The following is a 26,585-nucleotide window of genomic DNA, read 5'->3' on the forward strand; positions in this document are numbered from 1 at the left end:
TACATACGTCTCTTTTAGCTCCGTGGACTGTTAATTCGCACTGTTGTCATCTTTTCTTGTCCATGTTTGCTCTCTCTTTTCGCTATCATTGAAAGAAAAGTTGCGTCTTCAGCTGCTGAAGGTAACTTTGGAAGCAACAGTTGCAACACAAACAAGAATATTTGCTTTCTGAGCCGGCAGCAGGAGTCAAATTCAGCCAACTCCCTGAGGTCACCAGTAAAGGAAAAACAACTGCTCAAATCTGGGATGTCATGCAGCAGGACAGATATGCACCCCATGTCACCGGATTCCCAGGCTGGGTGTATTTCTGCCCTCCTCGTGTTTGCTGTCATGAGGGTTCACTCCCAACTTTGACACCCTTTGTCATGATGAAGAAATGACAAAAGGCATGCAACAGTACCGTGTCTCACAGCTCAAGATTAGGAGTCTACGACTATTGGTGTAATCTTATGGCAGCAACTCCATCTGGCAGCTGTAGCAAGAATACAGCTAAACCAGGTAACCCATGGCCGTGGTAAGGCTAAGTTCAGAGAAATCTTGAAAGACTTGCTCTGGAAGACCAGGAGGTTCCTCCTAAACTCTTACTTCAGCAGGGCCTCCTTCAAACCAACCACCTTTGCTGCTATTAAATCAGATGCAAAAACAACAGGCTTGTCTCCCTCAGTCATTCACTGCCAAATTGCCTCACTGGTGGAACCAGCCATGGCAGCTTTGCCCTTGCAGACAACCTCCCCTTTGAGCAATCGCCGAATGCTCCACCTCCAGGTCAAGGATTTGGTACACTCAGGTAGGGTTCTTTGTAATCTAAAATTCTGTGTACCTATGTGGCTGTATTTCAAAGTCTTTAAAGCCAGCAGAGGTGCTGGGTTTATTCCAAGGTTCCCTTTCAGCTTTTCCCCTTGCTCTGCCAGTTGCTGCTAATTGCCCTGTACCTCCTGCAACGCCTTGTGCAGCCCAGGCTGAGTGTTGCACGCTCTGTCCAGCTTCTGAACCTCAACAGTTCTGCTGGGGGCACAGATGTGCTCTGCTCATCCCAGCTGTCCTGTGGTTGAACTGTTTAACGTGGGCTGATTCTGACCTTGATCATGATAGTGCAATGCCATTAACATCAATACTCTTTGCTGAAATGCCTTCTGACTGGTGATGCAGTCTCTGAGGGAGAAATGATACGTTGGAAGGGACAGTAAGAAAAAAAAGCATGGAGGGGAGAGTAGAAAGACTACCAGTACTAGCTGCAGCCCAGGGACAATTTTGCAAGTCAATGAGAAAGAGTTAAGGCCCTCCCTACAGGGCAATGCACAACTTAGTTCAGATGAAGACCACGCAACAGGACAAACTCCAAAAGCTGGTGGGTTTTATTTTCCCTCCCCTCTGAAACTACTTTGTCAGTATTCATTAGAAGCACAGCAGGTTTTACCAGTACCTGTGCTATCTGCAAAGTGTCTGCTTTTCTTCTCTGCTGACAACTTGCATTCAGTTCAGGAGATTTAAAAGACCTCCAGATTCAAAGCCCTGTAATGACTTTCCTCTTTCTTTCCTCTTTCCCTCTTTCTCTTTAATGGCTTTCACTCAGGAAAGGAGGATTTCTCCTAGCATGTTGAACAGAGCAAGGAAAAGAGTCTAGCTTTTCATTTTCTCTCTTCTCCCCCCCTTCCCCTCCCCATGACAATTCCTGGCTGCAGAAAGACATCAGCAACTTCTCCCCACAACTTTGTTCCTGCGAGTAGCCGGAGGTATCACCGTGGGCAGGCAGCCAGAGACAACAATGGCTGCTTAAATAGATTTCAATAGATGGGAGTTTGATGGACATCAGAAGAAAAAAAAATACATATCTATCGATCTGTCCAGGTGCAATCAGATCCTCCCTCAGGTAACTGCCACCTTCTCCTTTTCAGAGCTGACATAAAAAGCTTTTCTAGCCAGGCCTCTGGATACTGATGTTTATTTCTCCATTTCTAATCGAAAGGAGTCAAAAGAGATGGACAATGTTTAGTTTAAAACTGTCAAGAATACAACCTCAGGCAACTTTCTTCATTGCTAAACGGAACCCAAGCCCACAGGCTGACTCTAACACCATTTACACAGTTTCTGAATGAGGATGGGAGGGTTCTTTATTAATTGTTAATCTACAAATGTGGTGTACTTGGGTGTGTTTTGGTTGGCTAAGTGTAATGGGGCAGTGAAGGAGAGATGGAGCTGGGATCCTCCAAAGATGGCCTAGCTAGGGCTGATTGACTGGAATCACTTGAATTTCCCCTATTATTAAATCTTCTGCAATTTTTTTTTCTGTTTCTTGTCTGCAAAAATTTCAGATATTGCTCCTCTGAAACTCCTCCTTGACAAGCACCAAATCAGGTCAGCTTTGAGTTATCATTTCTTGTCTGCTATTTTTGCAATATGTTGCACTCTATGAGTGAGGTACGGTTCTCCTCCTTGGGCCATCTTCCCACTAAAAGAGAGTATCTAGGGGCTGCAAAGCATGAAGGAGATCACATCTGCCTGCAAAGAAGTGGGGGCAGAGAGATCATCTGGTGGTGGTAGAGAGTGGGACATTCAGGTTTTTTGTACTTGAGGCAAGAGGACAGTTGCTGTCAGGGAGAGAGCATTTTACGGACCATGGGAGCAACGGAAGCAACATAAGCACAAAAAAGGAATTTGTTACCTTTGCCCATTAACTTCTCAATTCTGATCAGTTTTGAAACGTGGGTGGACTCTAAGCTATGTCTAAAGATAGTTTTCATGCGTTAATTCTAACCACGTCCAACAGCCAGGAAGGACGTAGAGATCCCCAAATTACCCTGACCCGACCGTGTCGATATCCTGTGACAGAAATTAGAACTGGCCAGAAAACAAGAATTGTGTGAATTGCCAAATCTGGGGATTTCTCTTCCAAGACCTTTTCAATTAGTGTTTGATTGTTTTGAGAGAGAGAGAGAGAGAGAGAAAACACACACCAGTCTGAGATACACAATATGCAAGTTGCAAGAGCACTACTGCCCTAAAAGACAAGGAATTTCACATGTTTGCTCCATCTAAATCTCTCGCTGGCCCAGTGCATATTTAATTAATCTCAGCTCTCTATCAGACAGACGTCTTGAACATGATCTCCCAAATCCCAGATGAATGCCCTAGGAATAAATGTTTTCTGCCTGAAAAAGATCTATAAAACACGTCCAGCCAGCTGCCTGCCTTTCTCAGTGAAAAGCAGAACTGATAAGTCATCTTTTAACACTAGTGATGGGCCTGAAGGCTCAGCAGAGGTAAAAGATCTGTCGAAGTTCTTTCACTAGAGCCCTGAAGGCATTCAAATACTTTCCTAAGCCATTTCTAGCCTGCTGGACAACGCCATCCCCCGCCCCGTATTTCTGGAGGCTTTACCTTGGAAAACTTATCACTAAGGGGTTGAATCTGTTTACTAGTATAAATCCAGAGAAAATAGGTTTTAGAAATACCACCACCTGGGTGATGCATTTGTAATGTAACCTTCGTCAACAGGCTCTCAAAGAATCTGTGCAAACTCGTTCTCTTAAATTTCACCTACATACAAAAATCAGCCAAACAAAAATCCAACAGCCCTTCTGCATTATGAACGCTGCGAAGCAGGCAAGCTTCCCAACTGTCCAGCCCCACGATCTGCCAATTCTGCATCCAGCGTTCACCAAAACAGCAGCAACACTGAGACGCTATCTGCAAAAGATAATGGGAATATAAAGACTCTTTAGGGTGTTTAGACTATCTGGCAGCTTTATGGACACATGTTTTTCCTTGCCAGCTACGTTCTGTTTTTAGACTTCCACCATTCGCTTAGTTTCAGTGGATACAGAGAGGATCTGAAGGCACCTGTATCCCTGTTGACCTCTAATGGCCTTTCTTCTCTAGCACCCAGAAAGCTGGGATACTTTTTCTTGGATTCTTGGCTTCAACAAGACCTTCTCTGGGTACTTCTCCTCTGCCACGCAGAACAATCCTTCCTTTTAATCCACACCGTCCTGGAGAAGCTGCCTCCAGTCCTCCAAATCAGAATGACCAGAGAATCCCTCTCAGAGATTTTATCTGAGACTTGAGACACCGTGAAAATGGCCTGTAGAGATCGTGCAAAACCTCACACAGGGCCACTGTGATCATTAAAGCATCTAATTATCTACTTTCACATTACTAAGCCTGATTTGATTTAAGTAGCTCCTTGGCCAGCACTCTGGGACATAACACCATGTTCTGAATCATCCACATCCCATCTGCTCTGGTCTTTGCCCTTCCCTGCTCACAGCGCTCAGCTCCTCGCAGGTAGGATAACACTACAAGCCAAGCTAAATATTTAATAGGAGTGTTAATGGCTTTGTTAAGTGAAGTTGGGGTGGGGAGGAGGGAGATCATAGGAACATTTCCTTGGTTTAGGATGACAGAACTGGGTTTGCACTAATGGGCAGCCGGCACGTTCCAGTCCCACGCTGGTTTTGTCCTCATGCTGCATTCCCAGGGCACAAATACGCCTGGGGCCCTAGGAGGGCTATAGGCAGATGGTGCCATGCTCATGCTCAGCACTGAGAAATGATTGAATAAAAGCTTGAACCAGAACAGATTCAAAAGATGATTTTCTTAAGTATTTTTTCTTTCAGGTGAATGGATCAGGTACCCTAATAAGCCTTCCTGAGAAAAAGCATTCTTGGGATGCTGTGCATGGTTCAACAAAGTCAAGACAGCTTAAGCTGTGCAGCAAACCCTGCTTTAAAGCGAGCGATTGGGGTCCGATCAGAAGCTCGGCGGAGCCATGCCAACCCTCCCCCCTTCATTTTCACCTTGCTAGGATTTTCCTGACAGTTTGCAAATCCCGTCAACAGGAGATAAAAACACCCACCAATGTTTCAGGGCCAGATGGTAGTTTATGTTTATGAAAACTGCAATTTGTTTTCATGGAAACTAGTAAAAGGATTGCGAGCAAACCCAGAGAAAACACATTTCACCCTTTCGGAAGAGTATATTTAACGAACAGCTTTTGTCACCCCTGCTGATCTGAAGGAGCATGACCGGGAGACAGCACAAGAGACAACCCTAAAGGTCTGCCTAACTCAAGGGAGCCACTGTGGGATCCAGAGACCATCAGCTAAAGTTCATAACCAGAAGTGGAAAACATACCTCAAATGACACATTCATTTCTAAATGGTTCATTACTAAACCTTCGTTAGGTGGAGAACACTCCTGCCAGCAACAGAAATTACGGGCACACACACCAGCAGACGGATGGGCCCGAAGAGCAGCTGCAGCCCATCCAGCAAGCAAGCCAGTACGAAAAAACGGCGTGGCTGCTCCCCATCTTACAACTACGTTACTGGCTTTGATCTCCGTATTATCTGTCAACTTCTTGCACTGGCTCCGCAGTGAAGAATCAGTATCAAGTAAAAACGGGCCAGCAAGTTGGACTTCTCGCTCACCAGACTCTCCCAGAGTATTTCCACCCCTGGTTGATTTTTCTTGCAACGTCTCCCCAGAGGCTGCCCGAGTTTCCCCCCGCTGTGCAGGTCCTCTTGCTTGTAGAGGACTCGGAACACTTCATCCGTCACAGCCGTGGCCACGGACTCGTGTCCTGGTGTCACAAATTTGTGACTATTAAGTCATCGCTGACAGATGGAGCAGTAAGAGGAAGGTAAGAGCAGTCAGAGGTTCGGCAAAAGGCCTTTCCCCGACGAGCGGCAGCGATGGCCAATACTACTCATCCATATACCCAAACTCTTCATGTGGCCGACACCACGCTTCGCACCCATGGGCCCGCAGGAAGCACTGGAAAGCAGAGAAGGATTCCTGTCCTTCAGCTCACATCTATTTTTTGTATTTATGGCTGAAGCGAGCCCTAGCTGATGTGGTGGTTTTGGACACACTGCTCCCAGGAGCAGGCACGTGTCTCCTAATTGCAGAGGTTTTTTCTGTTTTGTAGCTTTGTTTTGCTCTGTTTCCGAGAGCCGGAGCACTTCCATTCCTCCATGTGACAACTGAGGAGTTTTATGAGCAGAAAGAGATTGTGAAGGAAAACAGAGCTGGGTGAAACCTTTTTTCATCTTGCCTGTTTATAAAGCTGTGGTTACTTTCCTTAATCTCTGCCCCTTTATAGAGTCCATCCAGGAATGAGCTGCTGACTTCAGGACAGTGAGTATTGTTAGCAGAGGTAAGAGTATAAGCACAGATTCGAATACATCCAGAAACCCCTCCCCTTGCTAAGGCCCTGCTGGAAACCATAAAACAAATCCTCGAACTCCAGAGAGTATAAAGAAAGGAAGATTAAATTCCAGCACTTGGCAGCAGCACTGAAAGGAACAACTCTGGTATTTGAGAGGCTGGTGGTGGCCTCCCTGAATCCATCAGCACCAAGAACATCACCGAGTGCACGTTGATCCTCCTCCTTGCCCGAGCTTGCAAATGTTGATTTGTGCCTCTATCAATCACTGCTCTCCAGCCACGAGAAGCAAGGTTTCTTTTGGGCTGGATAAATATTTGCCGGTGCCACTGAGTGCCATCGGCCAGAAGGACAAAAGGATGGAGTTAGGATGAGTTCAGGATCAACCTAAGAATAGTCCACCTCATCATGCGCCCGCTGCCCTTGAGCAGCTCCCCCCGCCACCTCCCCAACACTGGATAGTCTGGAGGCCCCTGCAGCAGCACGGTTTCTCCAGCCTTGAATATACATCCCGAAGACAGACAGCTAGTGCCGCCTGCCTTATTTGAACAGCGTTACTCAAGAGCCTGCTTTCTTGGCAGGTGATCTACAAGTCAGAAAACAATTCCCCAAGGGAGCAGATCTCGGGAGAGGAAAAGCAAAAAAAGACTGCGTGTTTCAGCCTGTGATATTCCAAGAGATATTGGTTGCTCCGTCATATTATCAGGTGGTGGGAAAGGGCAGGGAGAGGACGTAACTCTGCTTTAATAAAATCTGATGAGGTAGCAAGTTAAGACATTCTTCTGCTGCTGCTTTGTGATTTTTCATTTTGTAGGCAAATTTATTAAAGGTGTACCTCAGCCTGATTAAATTAAATCATGTGGCATTAACAAATAAAGTTTTTTTTATCTCAGCACACCACAAAAAAAAAAAAATGCTGTAATACAAATAGCTATTTAATACTACAACAGAAGGGGCAAAAATTCCATTCTTCATAGGCTCATGACAACCATTTGTTATCTTCCCTTGGCCCCACCATCACAAATCACGCTGGAGCCTTGAAGCAAAAATAGCACAAATGTAAAGCGGTATAATGTCATCTGTTTTCCCGAGATATGTAATAATACATTTTGCACACAAACAAACCTTACTAGCACACCGACACGGCCTTCTCTAAGCCTCCCTGCACGGCTCTTAACTTCTCAGACTCATTTTGGGGCTATTTCCAGGCCAGAGATGGCTTTGAAAACGAGGCTGAAAACGGTTCTCCAGCTTACTTTTTGTTTTGATTTCGAGTAGGCAGCAAGAAAGGGCAGACACTGTGTTATGAAATTCAGGACTTGCCTTCCTTACCTTGTCATTAAAGCTGCACTTTGCTTGCACTGTTCCTTCCCAGTTTCTCCCAAATCTATCTTAGGTAGTTTTAGGCGGAAAAAAATATAGAGTGTTTGGCTGATTTCTTTCCCATTAGCCCTGCTACAACATTTAGTTAATTCCAGGCTTATGAACATTTGAGTATTTTTAAGCCATACTGGACAACCTGTGTCAAGCAGAGCTTCTTCTTTCCTTCCGTGAACTTTAAGACTAGCTGTCTTAGTGGGATGACTGGATTCAGTCAGAGACTTTTTTTTTAAGTGGATCTCAAGACATCCATGTTTTCACTCCTCCTCAGCACAGATGGTCAAGTACCCTTCCCCACCTCTCTGAGGATGGCAGGAGGTCCCTTTCCCCAAATGTCACCCTGCTCAGCCACCTGACTGCCTGATAGGAATACGGCAGGCCTCCAGTCAGGACTGGAGCCATTGCAGCAGCAGGAACTGGTGCCTGGCTTGGTAGCTGATGGGACTCCAAGCCTCTCCTGCCCAAGAGCTGGAAAAACTCACAACAAGTAGAGAAAAAAAAAAAAAAAAAAAAAAAAGAGAACAGAAAATATTTGAACTGCAAGTTCTCCATCTGTTTTGCCAGTATACATGCTCTAGGTGACTCTGTTGAGCAGGGAGGTTGGACTAGATGATCTCCAGAGGTCCCTTCCAACCTTACTGATTCTATGATTCTATTGGCCTACGCGTGGACCCCCAGCTCTCTTCTGCTAATAGCTAGAGCAGAAGATAAGAAAAGAAGCAGAGTCTGACACCTTTGGCACTCCTCACCTACAGGGCAAAGCAAACCTCAGCAGGCATCTCCCCCGGGAAGCAGAGTCAAAGGGAAACTAATAATGTCCCACTATCTCCTCCCTATACAGCAGTGAGTGGAAAGCTGCTACAGAAAAGGTGCATATCCTTTGTGGAGCTTCATATCCTCAAAAACATGCACAGCCAAGAACGCACACGGTACGCGTCAGGTCATCCAGATTGCAGGGCATGGGCAGTGTATGCCCCCTTCAGATGCACATCATCCACAGCCTCCTCTGTTTTCTCTTGGGCAACCTGTTTTCCCCCCGAGATGCAAAGCCAAACTGCTGTGTGGCAATCACAGCACTGCAATCCGGTGAACACAATTGCCAGACCATCAAGAACTTGCATTTCCAGGATGATGGGCCCTTGTCCTTCCCAGGCATGCAGGCAGAGACGCAGAGCGAGGCACCTCACAGCACCCAGGGGCCGGTATCAAGGGGACTTGATACCAAGCCAAAAAGCTTTCCAGCTTCCAGAGCGTAACCCAAGTGTCATCCTTCCTATTTGTTTACCAACAACTGCAGACACGGGGGTTAGGAAGCTACAACACCTTGCGAAGTGTTAAACTCAGCTTTGAAAGGTAAGGCACCTGCGTTCCTTACATGTTTTAACCTAATGTTAAAAGCTGAACATGCTTTTAAACTATACTAATGATCAGTCATCAGCTATTTGGAAGATTTCCACAGCAGCATTTGACTACTGGATAGTGATCAAGTTCACGCAGGCTTGCCAAGTTCTGGGCACTTGGCCGGCATAAGAAATATTTGGTGCTTCAGGGAACTCGGCACAGTTTTTGATCCTTTCTATTCCCACAGCATTTAAACAAAAATAAGCCTTTTCTTTACTCCTGCTTGCAACCACCATTTTCCTAGGCTTAAGAGCGGAGAGAAGCAGCAGTCCCTAACATGTGCTTCCAGTATGCTTCAGCAACACTAGGAAAGCAGTCAGTCACCAAATGCTGCAGCATTACTGTGTCCGGTGTAGAAATGGCCAAGCCTGCTTGGAAAGGCAGTGGGGAACCTCCGAAGGTCAGAACACAGGGTCCACTCAGATAACCCCCGTACGCTTGCCTAAATTTTGGAATATTTGCCTCTAAATCTCACAATTTCTCCTGCAACTCACTCGTTTTACTGGCTATTGTCTTCTTGAAGGATACTCCAGTCCCTGATAGTTTATAGGCTCCGCTTCTTCACACTTCCCCACCCTTCTCCCCAAAATGTCTGACATGCTTCCATTTCTGTGCCATTCTTGCCAGTTCTCCATGAGCTCACCAGCCACAACCACCTTTCTCCTCTCGGGTGTCTACCGTGGCGGCGCGCACCCTCAGCTCGCCTGCCTTCAGCCAGCAGGTCGGTTTTGCATTACTGACTTCAGATACCTCCAGCTGCCAGGTCTGCTGACGGCGCGCTGCTCTTCCAAACGAATGCGATGTGACATGGCCCAACACAAAATGCCACAGAAATAATGCTTCACCTGACAAGAAGCATTGCCCTCCATCTAATAATGATCTTCTGCTGTCTAGTCCGATCAAGGCCACCCTAACTCAGATGACCCAGGCCTTTTACATATGACAAGTGCCTTTGGTCTCACTTGATGGTGGGCAGGCGACGGAAGAAATTCCCTGGAGAAAAATTAACTTATTTCTGTTACCCGGTGCTTCACTACTTCTGCCTCCCTCTCCATTCCTTATTTGCCAGCAGGACCTACTGCCAGAACTCTGATGTACTCGTAAGTCACAGGTTGCTCAGCTATCCAAAATTACATGCTTTGCCACTGCTGATCAGATTTGCCAAAATGTCTCACGCAGGAGCGTCAGACACCTGTCTGATTTAACCCCTTTCTTTCTGCCCCTCTTTGTTTCCACTTATGGCTCCTTGAACGTGGGGGATGGATGTGCTGTCCCTCAGTTCTTCTCACCCTGAGGATTGTTTGTGGGCTTCCAGGTAAGCTCCTCCCAAGTCCTAAGGATAGGACTTTCTTATTCTATCCTACAAATCTCACTGTAAGCAACCAGAGGAAGAACTGGGACAAACAGTGACTCCACCTGAAGGCATCAGAGTCACCAGCAGCACTAGAAACGTAACTGCTCTTTGCCATTTCCTTAGAAGGATACAGGATCTGGGAGAAGAGACACAGAAAAGCCAGCAGCTTCATGGTGGGAGCAGTAGAGAGGACTAGAACCTCAGAAATGGCCAAAACCACAGGTGAGGTCAACTTCAGGGAGCATGAAAGAAAATGATGGAGCTCTCAGAGGATGAAGTTATCTTTAGGAGCATCTCTTTCTCCTCAGCTACTGAGGCACCATTCGCACGGCCAAAGGCCAGTGAGATGCATCCCACCACCATGGTCTCTGGGCCACTGGTAGCAGCGTTCCTCTCCCCCACGGGAATGCCCTCGTAGATAAAGATGATCAAAGTTGAGAGGTATTTGGTTGCCGTGGCAGCGGTGGATACACTTTGTTTCAGGGTTCAACTCTTCACCTGCCAATTACCAGGTCTCACTCAGCATCTATCGGTGGCTTAAAAATGAACACACTCAGCAGTTGAAAACCTTTGCACGATACATAGAACAGCTTTCGTAGCACCTTCTCATATCTAGTGCCAGAGGAGAGTCAAAAGAAAAAACAAACAAAAAGCCCAACAACTAAGATTTTTAAAAAATTAAAGAAAAAAACCCACAAACCTTAAGCCAAATGATTTCAGCCATTGGAAACATTAATTTACACTGTAAAGGCACACAACTATGGCACCAGCAATCTTAACAGCCTTAACAGGAGCATGATTTGTCAGTCAAGACTCATTCTAATCTCTCTCCAGTAAGGGATCTGTTTCCACCACCCTAAAGAAAGAGAGCAATGTTTGAATTTCACCAGCAGACATTAAGACACAAATAAGGCTCAGACGGCCCCCAAACCTCTGCAGCTGTCCCGGGGAGCAGAGATTTTGGGGGACTGCTTGCCAGCTAGTGTAAATAAGCATTCCTACACAGCTGGTGGGTACCAGCTGGGAAGCCGCTCCGTTGCATTTTTGGGGTCTTTTACATCCTTTTAGACACGCACCTGTCTGTCTGCAAGCGGGATGCAGTATTATGGTGCTGCCTTTGCTCTCATCTCCAACAGCAGCTTAAGGCCCAGCAGATATGCTGCTCTTGCATTATTTTGTCATTTTCTAGCAAGATCCTGGATCAGAACCACCTGCTCCGGCCTTTATTTAGAGTTGGCCTCTGCAGGGTGAGTGACAGCCTTGCACCAGTAGCAGCCACCACCGCAGGATCCCTAAGAAAAAGGTCCATGGATGCTCCCATGCTATGGGAGGGAGGATAGGCTGCTGCATCAACATGGGTCATGCCAGCCCCTGTCAAAACATGCAGCCTGGAGATATTATGCATGCTTGGGCTCAAGCACCAAAACAGCATGTGCAGAAAACAGATTCTTCTCTCCTTCCTCTTCCTCGCTCCACTTTTCTGGGAGTGGATGTGACCACGGGATACCACTGAGAGAGAAAAGTCAGTGTTCCTGCTTCACGGGGGAGACAGAGGCCTGGCATCTCCTATGCCCTCCCCAGCCATAAGAGTCTGAGAAACTCCATAAATGGTTAAAGTGAAAAATGCTTTAACGCTTCCCACATCCCCAAAGGCCGTGGCTGTAACCAGGGTGTACAAGTCACCCAGGAACCCGCAGCTTCAGTGCCAGCACATCTCAGGCACGTTCGCCACGTTGCTCATTTCCCCCATCAGAAAACTTTTTAGAGCAGTACAAAACTGATTAGATGGAGGCCTGAGAAAGAGTGATGGAAAATGGTGAACAATAAAACCAGGGAGCAGGCAATAGTTCCTGGAAAAAGAATAAAATAAAAAAAAAAAAAAAGCTGATGCTTTCAAGATTAATGACTAATGACAAATAATTGTGGCTGTGGAACACCAACAAAAAGGCAGAATGGAAACAAGAAACGGACAGGGCAAAAAACAGGCATTAGGTTTGATGGCAAATTTAAGGCCATCAATTCATAATTGCAGCCATTACAGCCAGTATTTTCAAGTGAACCCAACAATATTAAGAGCTGCTGGATGTAGAGCCCTTATGAAAAATTCGGCTGTTATTTAGGATCCTAAGTGAAGGCTGAACTGTTCTAAAGAGCCAGTCTTAATCTTGCATGTTGGGCATTTATAGGAATCTCAACCTACATCTCTCCCCTAAAGAAGAAAAAAGGGGGGAGGTGGAGAAAAAAATGCGTAAAATGAGCCACTTTCCACTCATTTGTTAGCTCTGGGGCTTTTATTTCCTCCCCACGAGGATCAGTGTCTCCCAGTCTGCCTTTAAGCAGGGTGCTGGGAGCAAACCCTCAGGAGGCAACAAATATCAGGCACAACACTTTGTGCTGCAGTCCCGGCGACTGAATACACCGGTCCTTCTTCACTTTGGTTTTTCCGAGCAGAAATAAAAGCATTTGACAGAACACCCAAAGGTCTTTTTCCAGCCGTATGGGACAAAAGGAAGAGCATCAGGTGATGAAGGATGGTGTTCTCACCTCGCGGTTTGAGCAGTGTCCAACCTCCTTAGGAGGTGGTTCGTGTGCTGTGCTCTTTGCGGCCCATTTCCAATCCCAGTGAATCATAGCTACTTAATTTAATGAGAAAACCAACATTTCACTGTTACCGGCCATTCCGAGTCAAAGTGTATTCTGGTCTGTGTCATATATTAGTAACAAAATTGCCAGTTCTGGTCTAATTTTGGAATATTTACAGCTAGAGATGACGGGTACAGAAGCAGCAACTGAATCACAACCAAGAGATCTATGGAAAAACTCAAAATAGATTGACAGGGTATACTAGACATCTGGCAACCTGGCAACACTTTGCTCCTCACTGAGACAAATCAAAGCAGAAGAGACATGACAGATAACCTCAGGATCAGTTATTTTCTCCAAGTCTAGTTATGGTCTCCTGTCCACTTTATACATTCCTCTCTTTTTTTTTTCCTGGTAGGAAATCCCATCCTAGGTTCTGTACAGCATTTTAGCCTCTTGACATCGTGCTGGTTTGAAACTGGAAGTCTCTCTCTGTTCCCAGTCAAGCACATATCACGCGTGTTAGTCACCTTCTGAGAGAGCAAGCACGGAGTCACAGCACTTGCGTTCTCCCTTTCTCTTTGCCACTAATTAGCTGAATGACCAATGGTAAAAATCACTTTGTCCTTTACAGCCTTCTTGCTTCTTCTCCAATCTTTTTTCTCCCTTTTCCATTTTAAGTGGAAATGGACTTGGTTACTTTTCCTGTGCTCAGAGTGCTTTAAAACAGTCTACCTGCACATATTGATGCACAGGTAGAAATGCTGCGACTTGCCACCTGAGAACATCTGATATCACACTGAATAAGTGGGACAGGGGGATTAAGACAGGATGGCAAGATCTTTTTCCCACAGTCACTTTTTTTAAATCATAATCCTATTTTTTACACATGCCCACCAGATGTTATTCATATCATACTTAGTACAGCCAGATGGCTTTGGAATCACTTACCCATCATGTCTCATCAGCTCCCTATAATCTTTTTCCTGCCACTGATATATGATAGCCCCTGCAGAGTGGAACGAGGTACCCACAGTAATTGGCTGCATGTTTCCTAACATCTGCGCACGTGTCCCCGTGCGGCAGTGCTGAACACCTCGCGTCGCAAAACCAGAGCTTGCAGCTTGTCGGAGAGGGAAGTCCTCTCCGACGGCCAAGGGGCCACCTGGGACCCCGGACGCTGTAAGGAGCCTCGTAATTACTGTGGCGAATATCAGCATGTGTCAGTATGACTCAATTACCACGGCTCACACCTCCAAGCCAAAAGGTCAGGGGTCCAGCTTTTCACAGGCCAAGCCTTGAACGTGCTTCTTAAGACGCAGATTCCTACCACAGGGCAAGGATGGGACAGTTGGACAACCGAGACGCAGGCTCGCATCCAGCTCGGAGGCATCTGCTGGGCGGAAGAGAGCTGAAACAGCTTCTCCTACCGAAATTTGGGAGCGACTGCACAGGAGCCCGTACAGTTCCCAAGTCCCTGAAGTGCTGCTGTCAGCTTCATTACCCTGGAAAGCACCTCCAGGCACTTCAGGATTTGGTTTCACACAGATTTGAAGACTCATTGTAGCCTGATCTTAGAGCAAAAGAGTAACACTCACAGCAGAACGATAAGAAACGCAAAACGTAGGAAGAATTTAATCAATAGCAAGGGCCAGCATATTGAGAAAGGCTATTTGATGCCCGGAACAGGTTGAGAGGCAAAGCCGAACAGACGTGCCCTTGAGCTGTACTGGAGAAGCAGCAACGCCCCAAGCGCTGCTGTCTGCCCGGCGTGGGAGCAGGGGGGAGAGGTTGCAATTTTAGAAAGCAAGCAAAACAGAAACAGCAGATCAGATCGGAAGGGATCGTTCCTGATAGGCAAGCAACAGCTAACAGCCTGCACGCTTCCCTGGTGCCCAAACTTCTAAGCCCGTCTCACCAGAGAGCGCTGACAGTCAGAGCAGCATCAAGAGAAACGCTTGACTAACTCCTCCAAAACTCCCTCTCCGACTGGGAAAAAACCTGCACCACTCCGAATCGCTTTCCCATCCAGCCTGGTTGCTCTTCAAATGGCCGCTGACCGGGTGCGGGCCCGGGAAGGCACGAAAGCCCGGTTCAGGCGGAGGTCAGGGAGCCGTGCCAAGCCTCCGTGGGGACGGAGCTGCCCGCGGCTGCCCCGCTCCGACGGAGGACGCGGGAGCCGGGGCGCTCGGCCGCGCCACGGTGGGCCACCGAGCCAGCTGCGGCGAGGGGTGAAGGGTGTCCATTGAGATAATTGACTGCTCTACTAATTAAAATTCCTCTGCTTTGGGGAAGGCTGCTAATTGGGGCTCGGTCCTGCATGCCGACTGCCAGCTCGGCAGCTTTGCCCGGAGAGGCAGAGAGATGGGAGCTGGTGCAGAGCAGCAGGATAAAAGTCCACAAGCACCCAGGCCCCCTGCAGAGCCTGGCGGGGCCGTAAATGGTTTTGCCTGATAATAAGTTGCCAAATTACTTTTGACAAGTAAGGGAGATTGGAAATAATGGGGGTCTTTGAAAAGCCCAGAGTGCAGGCGAGGGGCTCCATGAGCTAATGAGGAGGAAAAGCCTTCGCGGGGCCAGAGGCTGCGCGCTCCTGCCACGGCGGCAGAGGTGTCGGGGACGGGCAGCACAGCGGTTCGGCTCTGGGTCACCGGCTACGGGACTCGTGCACACACGCGGTAGTGGGCCACGGAAACGTTACGCCCGGCTCCGAGACCCCAGCTGCTCACCTGCCCCGAGTAATCGCCACATCCTTACCGGAGCCAGGTGCTCCGGCTGCAATCAAACTGCTGTAATTAGAGCACTCGTTTACATACCAATACCCAAGATAGTCTCCACCTCATATCCTTTTTGCAATAATACGGTATCCAAGTCTGAAGTGTGCAGAAACACGTGCATCCAATTTCTTCTCAGAAAAGGCAATAGCTCATTTTTCTCCAGGTCTATATCCTCTATGTAATGACACGGTTAGTAATTTCAGCATCTGATACACGCGACGGTGTATCTGCAACTCCCGTGAACTACTTGATTCAGAGAACAACCCCTCGAATACTCAGAGGGAGAAGATCTAGAAGAGCTAACTCGCTGCTTGTGAACACGAGCACAGAGCTATGCTTGATGCAAAACTAGAAAGGGGAATTTACTGCTTTTGAGGTAATTATCGCACAGGAGAACGTGGCCGTGAAAGAACTGCAACCTAATGACAGCACAAAACAGCCTCTCCCAGTTGATCTAAGTTGATCTCGCACAGTAGCCCATGAGCTGACATCAAGTTTCTCACTCTGAGATTTCACATCTCTTTCTCCCCCCTCAAAAAAAGACGGAGCCACGCGTTTCTCCACAACGTAGCAACAGCTTCTAGGTTTTCTTTCAGAAAGAATGAGAATGCCCCAGTTCTGGGGGCCTGGGCTCGGTCCTCCTCACCGAGGGGTGCAGACCAGGGCGGCCTGTCCCTCGCAGCCTGCCACCCACCATCCTGCAGCCAGGACGGCGTTCGATAAAAAGGCTCCTCTGCAAAAACGAGGATGGAAGAGGCAAGAGCTGCAGGACAGCTCTGTCCTTTTGGCTCACACTGGTATTACACCCATTTTTCAGGGCACCCGAAAGCCTCCTCTCCCCCTCACAAGAAATTTATGCTCTAGAAGGGGCCAGAAGAAGGTGGCAAAAATACCCATTTCCAGGACCTTCCCAAGACAGGGAACATCGTTTCAGTAAGTTTTAGACCACAGCAAAGGGAAAAGCGTTACTTTAGCTCCTTCGTGGCTGCCGGCCAGAGCGCCACGGGATGCGCCAGACATCTCCTGATGCGCCAGCCCCAAGCGGCTTGCAGCCTTCTCTTTTTAGCTCCCATACAGTTGGTTTCAAAACAGACACCACGTTTCAGCAGCGCGGTGGGGGTCTCGGGAGGCACCGAGATGCGAGGGTTTTTTCACTTTAAGTAGCATTAAAAAAAAAAGTGTTTTTGTTTCCTTCACACACACTTCTCTAAAACTGAGTCATCCTCCCTCCAGCTGAGCACTCGAACGGGCCCCGGGCAGCCTGCACTCAGCTCCAAAGCGCTGTGGCAAACCCAGGTAGCACCTCACCCGCTGAGGCAGAGGACCCCGAAGCTGCCCGGAAAACGGCGGCCCGACGCCCCCCGGGTTCGGCCCTCCTCTCCTCCCTCACGGAGCAGGAGGCGGCGCGCTCGCCGCGTCTCAGCGCCCCGGCCGGGCCTTCCCCGCTTACGGCCCATCGGGAGCCGCAGCAGCACCGGCGCCGACTCCCGTCGGCGTCGCCTCCTGCGCGCCGAGCCCCGAAGGTCGAAGCCGCAACGCGCAAAGCGTCGACGTCCCGGACGAGAGAGAGAGAGAGGGGAAGGAAACGAGAGAAACCCGTACGTCCGGGCGACACCTAAACCAGTGCCGAGAAAGAGGCTTTGTGCGAAACAGCGAGGCCGCGTCTCGCTGGAAGGAAGATGGACGGGGGGGGGGGGGGGGGAAAGAGACTCTGCCCCATTGCCCTGGGGCAGGATACTGCCCGCCACGCAAGAGAATTAAGATATAAAATAGAAAGACGTCAAACTTTTATTTTTCCTAAACGTAAGCTCCATTACACAAGGCAAAAGGTGCGTATTAACTGTAATAAAAATGAAGCTTTTATAGAGATGAATTTGCCTGCCCCTTCCCTCGCTAAACGGGAGGTTATAAATTGTGACTGATCGTACATGTTTTGGGAAGCGAAGGCGGCGCGCGCGCTCTTGCAAAAAGCGAATTGGGAAATACATCACAAAGTTCCCCGAGCAAAGACCTGGGAGACAAATTGACATTATGCTTTTTCTTCTCTCGTTAGAGCCGGTGTCATTCTAGCCGCTGCTCTGCCGTATTTCAAAACGCGAGACAGGAGCCTCTTCCCCGCCCCGCTCCTACGGCTCTGCGAAACGACGCACTCCGCAAGCAGGTCAGGAACGAAGATCAACCTAAAGCCTGTTGTTTGCAGTGCTTGAGTTACTAGAACTGCATAAATATTGGGGGAGGGAATCATTTTTAAAAAATCAGCAGCTATATTATTTGCCTTCTTCCAGTGGTCTCGCCGTGAGCACTTAAGCACTCCAGTTTCACTGGCAAAGCCGTTCAAGAACGGTGGGTTTTGGAGCCACGAGTTTGAACAAAAAGAGCCATTCTTCCTCTTTCAAGTTTTCGGAACAAAAACCTGTTCCTGCCTGGCCAAGGAACGGACCTGCCTGCCACAGTCAAACTTCAAATACCGCTGATTGACCTCACCAATTAAAACAGGGCTTCTGGAAATCATGAGTCACTATCCAATTTAGGCAGAAAGGACCAAAATGATTAAATAATTCACTATGAATTAGGCACTGAGGTCTGATAATTACATTGTAGTTAGCAATCACTGCTTAGACGGTTCGTTATGAGCAAGCCACTTGATGTGCAGTTAATACTTCACAAAAACTTTTGTTATTGTACATCACATATAATGAAGCAGAAATACAGGAGACCGGCTGAGGCAATTAGAGTGGGCTCAACCACGAGCAGAAAAACGCTGCCGTCTCTCACCAAGTCAGAAACAGCCTTTTGGAGGAAAGCACTTTGCTTTCTCCAGTTTTTGAGCCAATTGTGATATGGTCCTTTCAGAAACATGGTGCAACCAGCAGCACAGAGGAGGAGAATGAACAGGGCTGGTAACTGAAGAAGATTCACAGGTTTCACTCCTATTTCACTGATGAGCACAAGGAAGCCCCAGCCCTGCTTTCGAATGCAGACTCTCCAAAGTGCAGACAATTTAGACAGCTTGCCTGCCTGCTTCTCGCACAGGGCTATTTGGCAACCGAGTGGCTATTTCCCTCAGATTTGACTGGCAGAGGCAGCACAAGCAGCAGCCAGAGGCTTTAGCTGCACTGACGGTCACTGCAATTGGAGCTGGGCTCTTCTCCATGAGGTTTGCAAACAGGGCTTACAGGTTTTGCTAGCACCGAGCCATTTTAACATATCTGAGCGGATGTGCTCCTTCTCCTGGAGAATAACCGACATGGGCCTTAACCTCTGCACAGACCACATCCAAGGCCATTCTGTGCCTCCAGCTCATCGGGTTGCTTTACTTTTTCCCCATATCAGTCTTGACATGGACAGCTGCTGAAAGGAGGGAAGAGCCTCACTGCTACTTTCCAGCAACCCCCTGGAAGTTCTCGAGCGTGGGGGTTCTGGGAGGAGCCCACTGGGATGCTGAAACAGCATGGGGAGCTCCTCTCCAGCCCAAGGAGCATGTGGCCCGCCTGGGAGCTCTAAGAGCTCACTGCAGATCCAGCCTGAGTATGGCTGCACCCACCATCAAGGAGGGCCAGGCAGCGCTATGAGAAGTTCACCATGACTTGGACAGTTCAGACCGCGTTGTGAGACTTTCAACACCCAGATGGAGCAAGATGCCCAACAAAACAATGAATACTGAGCCTTCTTTTGGAGGTTCACCCTCTGCAGTGTGAGGGCACAGCAGCAGGCAGGCCAGCCCACAGCTATTGTGCTCGGGGGCTTGTATTTCAGAAACACTCCCTGGTTTTTCCAGCTATGCAGTTTCCTACTACATCAACACAGCTTACTAATCACCGTCTTTTCTGGGAAGGGCTCATTTGACATCAGAGGAGAATTACACGGGTCATCCAGTTTCCCTAGTCCTTGCCAAGACTGAGGAGGTACGACCTGTTCTTAGGATGCATTTTTCTGATGAATGATGTTCATGTGAAAGTGTATTTCAGGAACTGTGGGAAAATGAAAGGAAAGAGAAGAAAGGTCCATCTGATGTCTTAATTTCCATGATGCAAGTTGGCAGAGGAGAAAGGAACTGATATGAACCAGGAGGTGTTGGGGTCATTCTTGTGTCTCCACAGGGTTTTATTACACAGGGTAGGAGCTGCAGGACTGTAAGGGCTGTTTTATTGCTAATAACCGGTCATCACATCCTCTGTTTCAGTCACTGCATTTCATGGACACGGGCAATAGATTTAATGCCAAAACCTCTCAGCTGGCCATCTGTCACGAGAAGCACGTGTGGTTCTGGGCTGAAAACATCTAAGCAAATGAAACCTAGAAGTTAACTTGCCAAAAATTTAACTAAGAAGCACTTGCGGCAAAGAAAAAGGAAAAGCAGCTCTGTCAAAGAGGCTGAAGAGCACCATTAATAAAAAAAGACAACAACGAAATCACTAAAGGAGACAAAAGGTGTGGAAAACATTCATTCGGGTTTGCAAGGGTTCAAGCTTGTAGAAGAAGTCAGGTTTGTTCCCAGGTGCTCAGGGCTTCCACGCTAAACCCCTTACTGCAGGCTTCACGGAAACTGCCTCCGGGGTTGCGGTTGTTTAAATGGAGCTTTTTGTTTTTAATTGCAGTTGATAGGGTTAAATATCTGACGCTTCCTGAGGGCACTGGCTTGCAGATCTCCTGCAACAAGGAGACTGGTAATTGAGTGCTAATGGAATAAACCCCATCTCTGTTTAAACAAAGGCTTGCCCTGCCTCGCTTCATGCAATTTTCCTCTTCGGACCCTTCACCATGAGGTCATAGCACTGAGCCAGTGACAGTCCCACCATCACCATGGCAACAGACAGTGATGTCAGCAAAGCAACAGGAGCAGAAACCCCCTCTCCCTCTCAAACGTGGGTTCGAACACATGCAGAAGCAGTAGTATCGCAGGAGGTACTTGGTAGTATCCAAGGAGGTCCAAACCACCTGGCTGCTCTGCATTACCCCACAATCACCCTAACTTGCTTCCACAGCAAAACCAGGGCTGTTATCCTGGTCACAGCACAACAAGCACTGCAAGGCACAGGGCTGTCCCACCGCTGGTGCCCACAGTGGAAAATGGGAACCTGCAACCTGCAAGCCACAGATTTCACAGGTCAGGAATGGCATTTTGGGAGATGGGGGGGGCGGTCAAGTCCTTGACAGACAAATGCATAAGGAAAAAGAAATCCAATTGCATTTTGAGTAGGTGTGAAGTTTAACATCCAGCAAGGTTTCCAGCTTAGCTGCTCGACATTTGAAAAAGCTCTTCTTCTGTTGGCCTTGGACGTGCTGTCTTAGTTTTACTCAATACCCACAGCTTTTATATTAGGTCAGTCAACGATCACTTCTATTCATTACCTCTGGCAGATCCTACCCTGCATAGCTGCATATGAAGTATTTCCATACCTTTATCATCCCTATTGCCTTTCCCTGAACCCTCCATCTCCTCCCAGTGATGGTGGCAGGCCAGCTCTGCACACTGTAGATGCACCCCATCATACTGCTTTCCTTGTTGTTCTCTGCTTTTCTAGTAATTCCAATCATTTTATTTGCTTTCTTTGACTCCTACTGAGAACCAACTTGATATTTTCATCCAGCTGTTACAAGCACAAGATCTCACTTGTGTGCAGCAATAGCCAGCACAGAGCCCATTACTGCATATAGAAAGTCAGGATTTTCTCCAAAAGGCAGGTAGCACCGGGAAATGGAGGAGCTTGCTCAAAGTCGGAGCACTGGTGTCCTCACTCCTTAGGTTATACCAAAGTCCTTAACCCTACCCTCAGGGAGGGCACAGGTTTCTATGATCTTTCCAAGAGTGGCTCAACTGGCTTGTCCAACTTCTGTCTGAAACGGCTCACCCCACAGATGCTTCTGGCTCTTTATCTTGGAAAAGTTGAGAGAAAGGGCTTTCAAAGATGGAGGGGTGTATAGTGTTACCTCAGCACTGTGTTTTAAGACATTCCTTGAGCTCTTACATTTGCCCTCCCCCTTTTCCCAAGCCAGCATTGATTACAGCAAGTAATTGTTTTCTAATTGGCCTGAAGCTGCTTATCTATCTTAGATAATTAAAGTGAAGAAGAAGAAGAAATAAGAAAAGAAAACAGAACTTTATGCTTAAGTAGCTGTCCATTGACTGCCTCAATCAATACGTAGGTCACTTTGGGCAGATACGCAAGCAGCAAGCGTCCTTGACTGAATTACACACTCTGAGGAAACCCAAAGAGACACTGCCCAACCCATCACACCCACCCCTGCACTCCCCTCAATACACTCTCTCTTACTTGTCTTCAAAGTCTCCATTTATTTGTTCCATCACAGCTTTGACAGCCTTGGTTATATGCTATTTCCAGGAGACATCACAAGATGATCTCTGGCTCACCAACAGCCTCAGGAACCTAGAGAAGCTCTCCAGCCCTTGGGGCTAGCAGAGGGTTTTCCCCTCTCACCATCCTGTGAAACTAAGAAATACCAAAACAGCTCTTACAGAGGTAGGACAGCCACACACAAGTGCAGAAAAAAGACACTGCATACAGATCCTTTAACCAAGCATAGCATCAAGCTGTAGAGCTAGTTGGCTAACTGTTTTCCATCATTTGTACTGTTCCTGCTCAAGCATGTTAACTCCAGAAAAAAAAAAATCCTTCAGTTCAGCAATGCAGGCGAGCCAAGGCAGAAAACAGTCCCCTAGGGATCTTCCATTCCAATGTGAAGTTGAGCTTGGAAGACACTACCTAACTGGCAGTCTTTGCTCAAGAGGCAATAGTAGAGATAGCAGAAGCTTACAGCTTGAATATCAGAAGGTGTTGCAGCCTTCGATTTGTCTGTGCTGGCAGGGGCATACATGAAACCAGTATCATCAAGATCACTACTCCTCTGTCAAACGGGATTGAAGCTAGTTAATGAAACTATTGACCGTTCAATTGCTGGTCTATAAAAAGAAATCTCTAGAGGGGGACAGAGCCAAGAGCCAGACCACAGCATGACTACATAACCTAGCTCACTTACAGATGGAAGAATCCAAAATCCTCCTTATCACAAGCAGGTTGGATTTCACCTTTCCCCAATCAAAACCACCCAAATGCATTTAACAGCTACATCAAGGCAGTTTCTCTGCCTTCTCAAAAATGCTTGACTGTAACTCAAGGATGAAATTCTGTAAAGTGTTCCATTCCCCCCCTTCAAATAAATAAAGAAAGAAAGGTCCTGTCCAAATAGCCAGCTCACTCCAACGCACTTCAGAGGCAGCAGCTGAAAACCTTGCACAAGGCAAATAAATATGACACAACGCATCCCACACCACAACATGAGACAACGCATCTCCTACCAGCTTTGGAAACCCTCTAGAAACAGAGCTGATAATAGGCTATCAGATTTTGAGATAAATTAATAAGAATATACAGACTAATGCATAGGTACAACTTTGTTTTTTCACTTGAGGTGTAGTTAGGATGTGCTCCTGGTAAGAGCAGAAATCCTGACTACTTTTTAATGTCCATCTAGCACACTTCAAAACACTGAGCCAGCTCTCAAGCCTAACATCCCAGCATTTTGCCCAGACCAGCAAAACTCTAGCACCCAAGTTTCAAAAAAAAAAAAAAGCTGAAGAGATCACAGGTAGAAAGCACCTAATGTGGAAGCCCCTAATGTGGAAGCCATATAGCTTAGGAATCTTGTCTGAAGATGCATTCATCCCCTTGTAGATGTTCAGAGTGACATCACCTCCACAAAAACCAGTGTACATTTCCTCCATAAGTAATTTAGAGAAACACGCGTATCTGGGGATTAGTTGATTTCCCCTTAAGGTAGACATCCAAAAGAGACCAGATAAATCTCACCCCAGATGCATCTACTTTAGTTTTCTGCCTATGAAGGGATCTCAGACAGCTATCTTAGGTCAACAGTGAAGGCCTCTGAAGTTAAACAAGATGAAAGCCCTCTCAAGGCAGGGCAAGGCATTTCACTGTAGCTTGAGAGCAGGTTAAGCTGCCTGTGTTGACTTCACTTATCTACTTTCTGTGTATATCACCGAGGCAGAGACCTCAGCATAGCAATATCAAGATGACATACAGGCCAGCGGCAAAAAAGTTACTTTCAACACGCCACTTCCAAAGATCACCCAGTAGACTAAGGAGGTCCTGTCCAACCAGCCACTCAGAAACCCAAAGTTACATTCACTAAGCACACAGCATGATACAAATGCCAAAGTAACTTCAACAAAGTACTTTTTAAATAAAATGTAAGTCTATTTTTTCCCTCCTCCCTGCAAATCATACTGGAAATGTTCCAAGCAGGAACCTTCTTTGTGCCTGTGCATGTAAAACTTACTAGTACATGCTAATTCAATTTAATTATGGATTTACTTCATCAGCCACATTGCTAATGCCAGCAATGGACAGTATTTGCAGCTGAGGGAAAAGCAAAGCAAGTTCCCCCCTCCTCAGTGTTCTTGCTCCTCTCAGATCTTGTCTGTGTCCTCATCCATTCAGAACTTTGTGTGCAGGAACACCGCAAAGATAACCCACTCTTTATTTGTACAATTTATTAGATAATCTTTTCCTAATCGAGAACTAATTAAAGGAAGTGAATGCTTGGTTGGAAACGGGGATTAAAATGTGGATAATTATCATAAACGCTACATTTGTTGTTCCAGTCTGGTCTATTCTCTTCCTCTCCCTCCCCTTTCCCTTTCCCCCTCAGTTCCTCTCCCAGACTGCTCCTGATAATGCTCAGACTGTCTCAGAGGGGGTTTGCTTTCACAATCAATTATTTTCTTTTTGTGTCTCTGGCTAATGTTTCATTTGTGTGAGAACATTAGCGAGAACTATTTTCTTTTCCTTGTAAATTCATTTAGACGACAGTGACAGAAGGTGGGGAGGTGGCAGCTGTAGTGAAAAAAAGCCCAAGAACATTAAACCGAAGCTTATAAATTATTTCATCTTCTCCAGACAATCCAGGTCTGTCAGTGCTCTGTGTGCAAGGGGATTTCTCTCTCTCTCTCTCTTTTTTTTTTTTTTTTTTGACTAAGAGCTCCTCATTGGCACAAGACACCGAGACACACGAGAGCCCGATGCAAAAGGCTTAGCACAGCTCTTCCTGTTGCAGCTTAATTCTGCCTCAGCACCTGCAGGAGCTGCTGCTTCTGCCACCGTCTTGGGGGTCTCTTCGGATATAGTTTCTACAAGAATTAACTTCAGTGAGGCCATTCGGTTAAAGCACGTTTTTAAGCCGGTACCCATGCAGGCAGGGCCTATTGCTTTGAGTCAGGTCGACGCGTGGTTTGCCTAAGGTGTAGCCACATTGCTGCTTTCTGACGGGAAAAAGATTTTGAGAAGGAGAAAATGGCTCGTGTCAGGCCACAACACTTGCACTTCAGCCCAAGGCTGAAGACCACGCATCTGGAAAGCGCAACTGCTGCAGGGTGCTGAATAGTTCCTCTCGTCCTAGATCAAATATTAACCCTGAGATCCCAAATAATTACTCCTTTAAAAATGCCCTAGCATAAAAGAGAGAAATTTAGAGATGACAGAACTAACGATGCAGGGAGCGGAGCTCTTGACAACTCGATGATGGAGCACGAGATATCAGTACTGCAGCTAAGAGGCAGGCCAACAGCAGTGGATTTCCACAACACACACCAGGCAATTCTGCATTTTGTTCAGACTTTGAGAGGGTAGGCAGTAAACAAAACAATAAAAGCACAGAAGACAAGACACAGATGATTGCTTTCTTCTTCTTCTAAAGAGCTAGGAAACTTCTTCCCCATAACTTGGATCTGTCGCTTCAGGGTTGCACCTAGTGGTGCATTTACAGCCCTTCCTCAACCAGGGCTTCTTACAGAGTGAACTTCTAACGCAAGGGATGTCTGGTGGACCACACGCCCCCCAGCTCCTGCCATCACAGAGCTGAGAAAACCTTCAGTCATCTGTAACGCTATCATTCAGTTTGCTCAAGTGATCTCCATCAAACGTAAGACATAGTGACACACAGACCCAGATCGGTAGGACATGAGCTGGATACACACCAGCAAGGGCAAAGTCATCTCCTTGTTCCATGCCCGCGTCTGCTTATCACGCCACCACTGCCGTCGGTGATTATCCCTGCGAAACGAGAATGGCAAGGCTGTCCCTCAACAAAGAGGGCAGATTTTGACACCGATCCACTCCATGGCTTTGGGAAAGTCCCCCTGGCATGGAGCCAGGCTCAGCTTTGACCCAAGTCGAATTACATCAACCACAGATTCTGCTCTCTTCCCTGGTGCTACCCCCAAAGGGCTTCTGGGGCTGGAGGCAGAAACCTTCCGATATACATTCATCCAGCAGAGAAGCACCATTTACAAATGCACGAAGCACTAAAGTATTATGATTTTTGAAAAAAATTAAACTATTATATTTCAAAAAGGTACCTAATGCATAAACATCTGGGCTTATGCATCTTTCATTCTTTCTGCCTTGAAGTAAGGTCTTGCTCTCTAAGAATCTAGACAAGAATAACCCTCGGATGAAATGAAAAGCAACCTGGTTGGTGATGCATATAAAAGATGACATCTCCAGAAATCCCAAACTTCAAAGGGGCAGCTTTCAGCTCATGACTATCCACTTCCTCCAGCCCTCAAGGCTAGTGTCATAATTTTCAAGCCACAGGAATCATTTGATCTCTCCAAATGGCAGCTCAGTGGTCTAGCACGCTTCTGGATGTCAAAAAAGTATGCACCACCACGAGCAATATTCTGCAGGGGTTAGTCTTTGAAAGGACAGATAGAGGTGAAACAATCAAAAGATTCACTGGCAGGAGGAAAAGGAGGGGAGGAGAGGAAAAACAAATATTAAAAAGGACAATTCCGTGCTTAGGTACTTGGAGGTCCAGCTTAGCATCGCTATGTCAGAGCAAGGAGTTGACAGTTCAGCAGGAAGTTAAAGGTTCGCTGGTGTCC

The sequence above is a fragment of the Rhea pennata genome, chromosome 7, assembly GCF_028389875.1.
Source record: "Rhea pennata isolate bPtePen1 chromosome 7, bPtePen1.pri, whole genome shotgun sequence".
NCBI classification, from domain to species: Eukaryota; Metazoa; Chordata; class Aves; order Rheiformes; family Rheidae; genus Rhea; species Rhea pennata.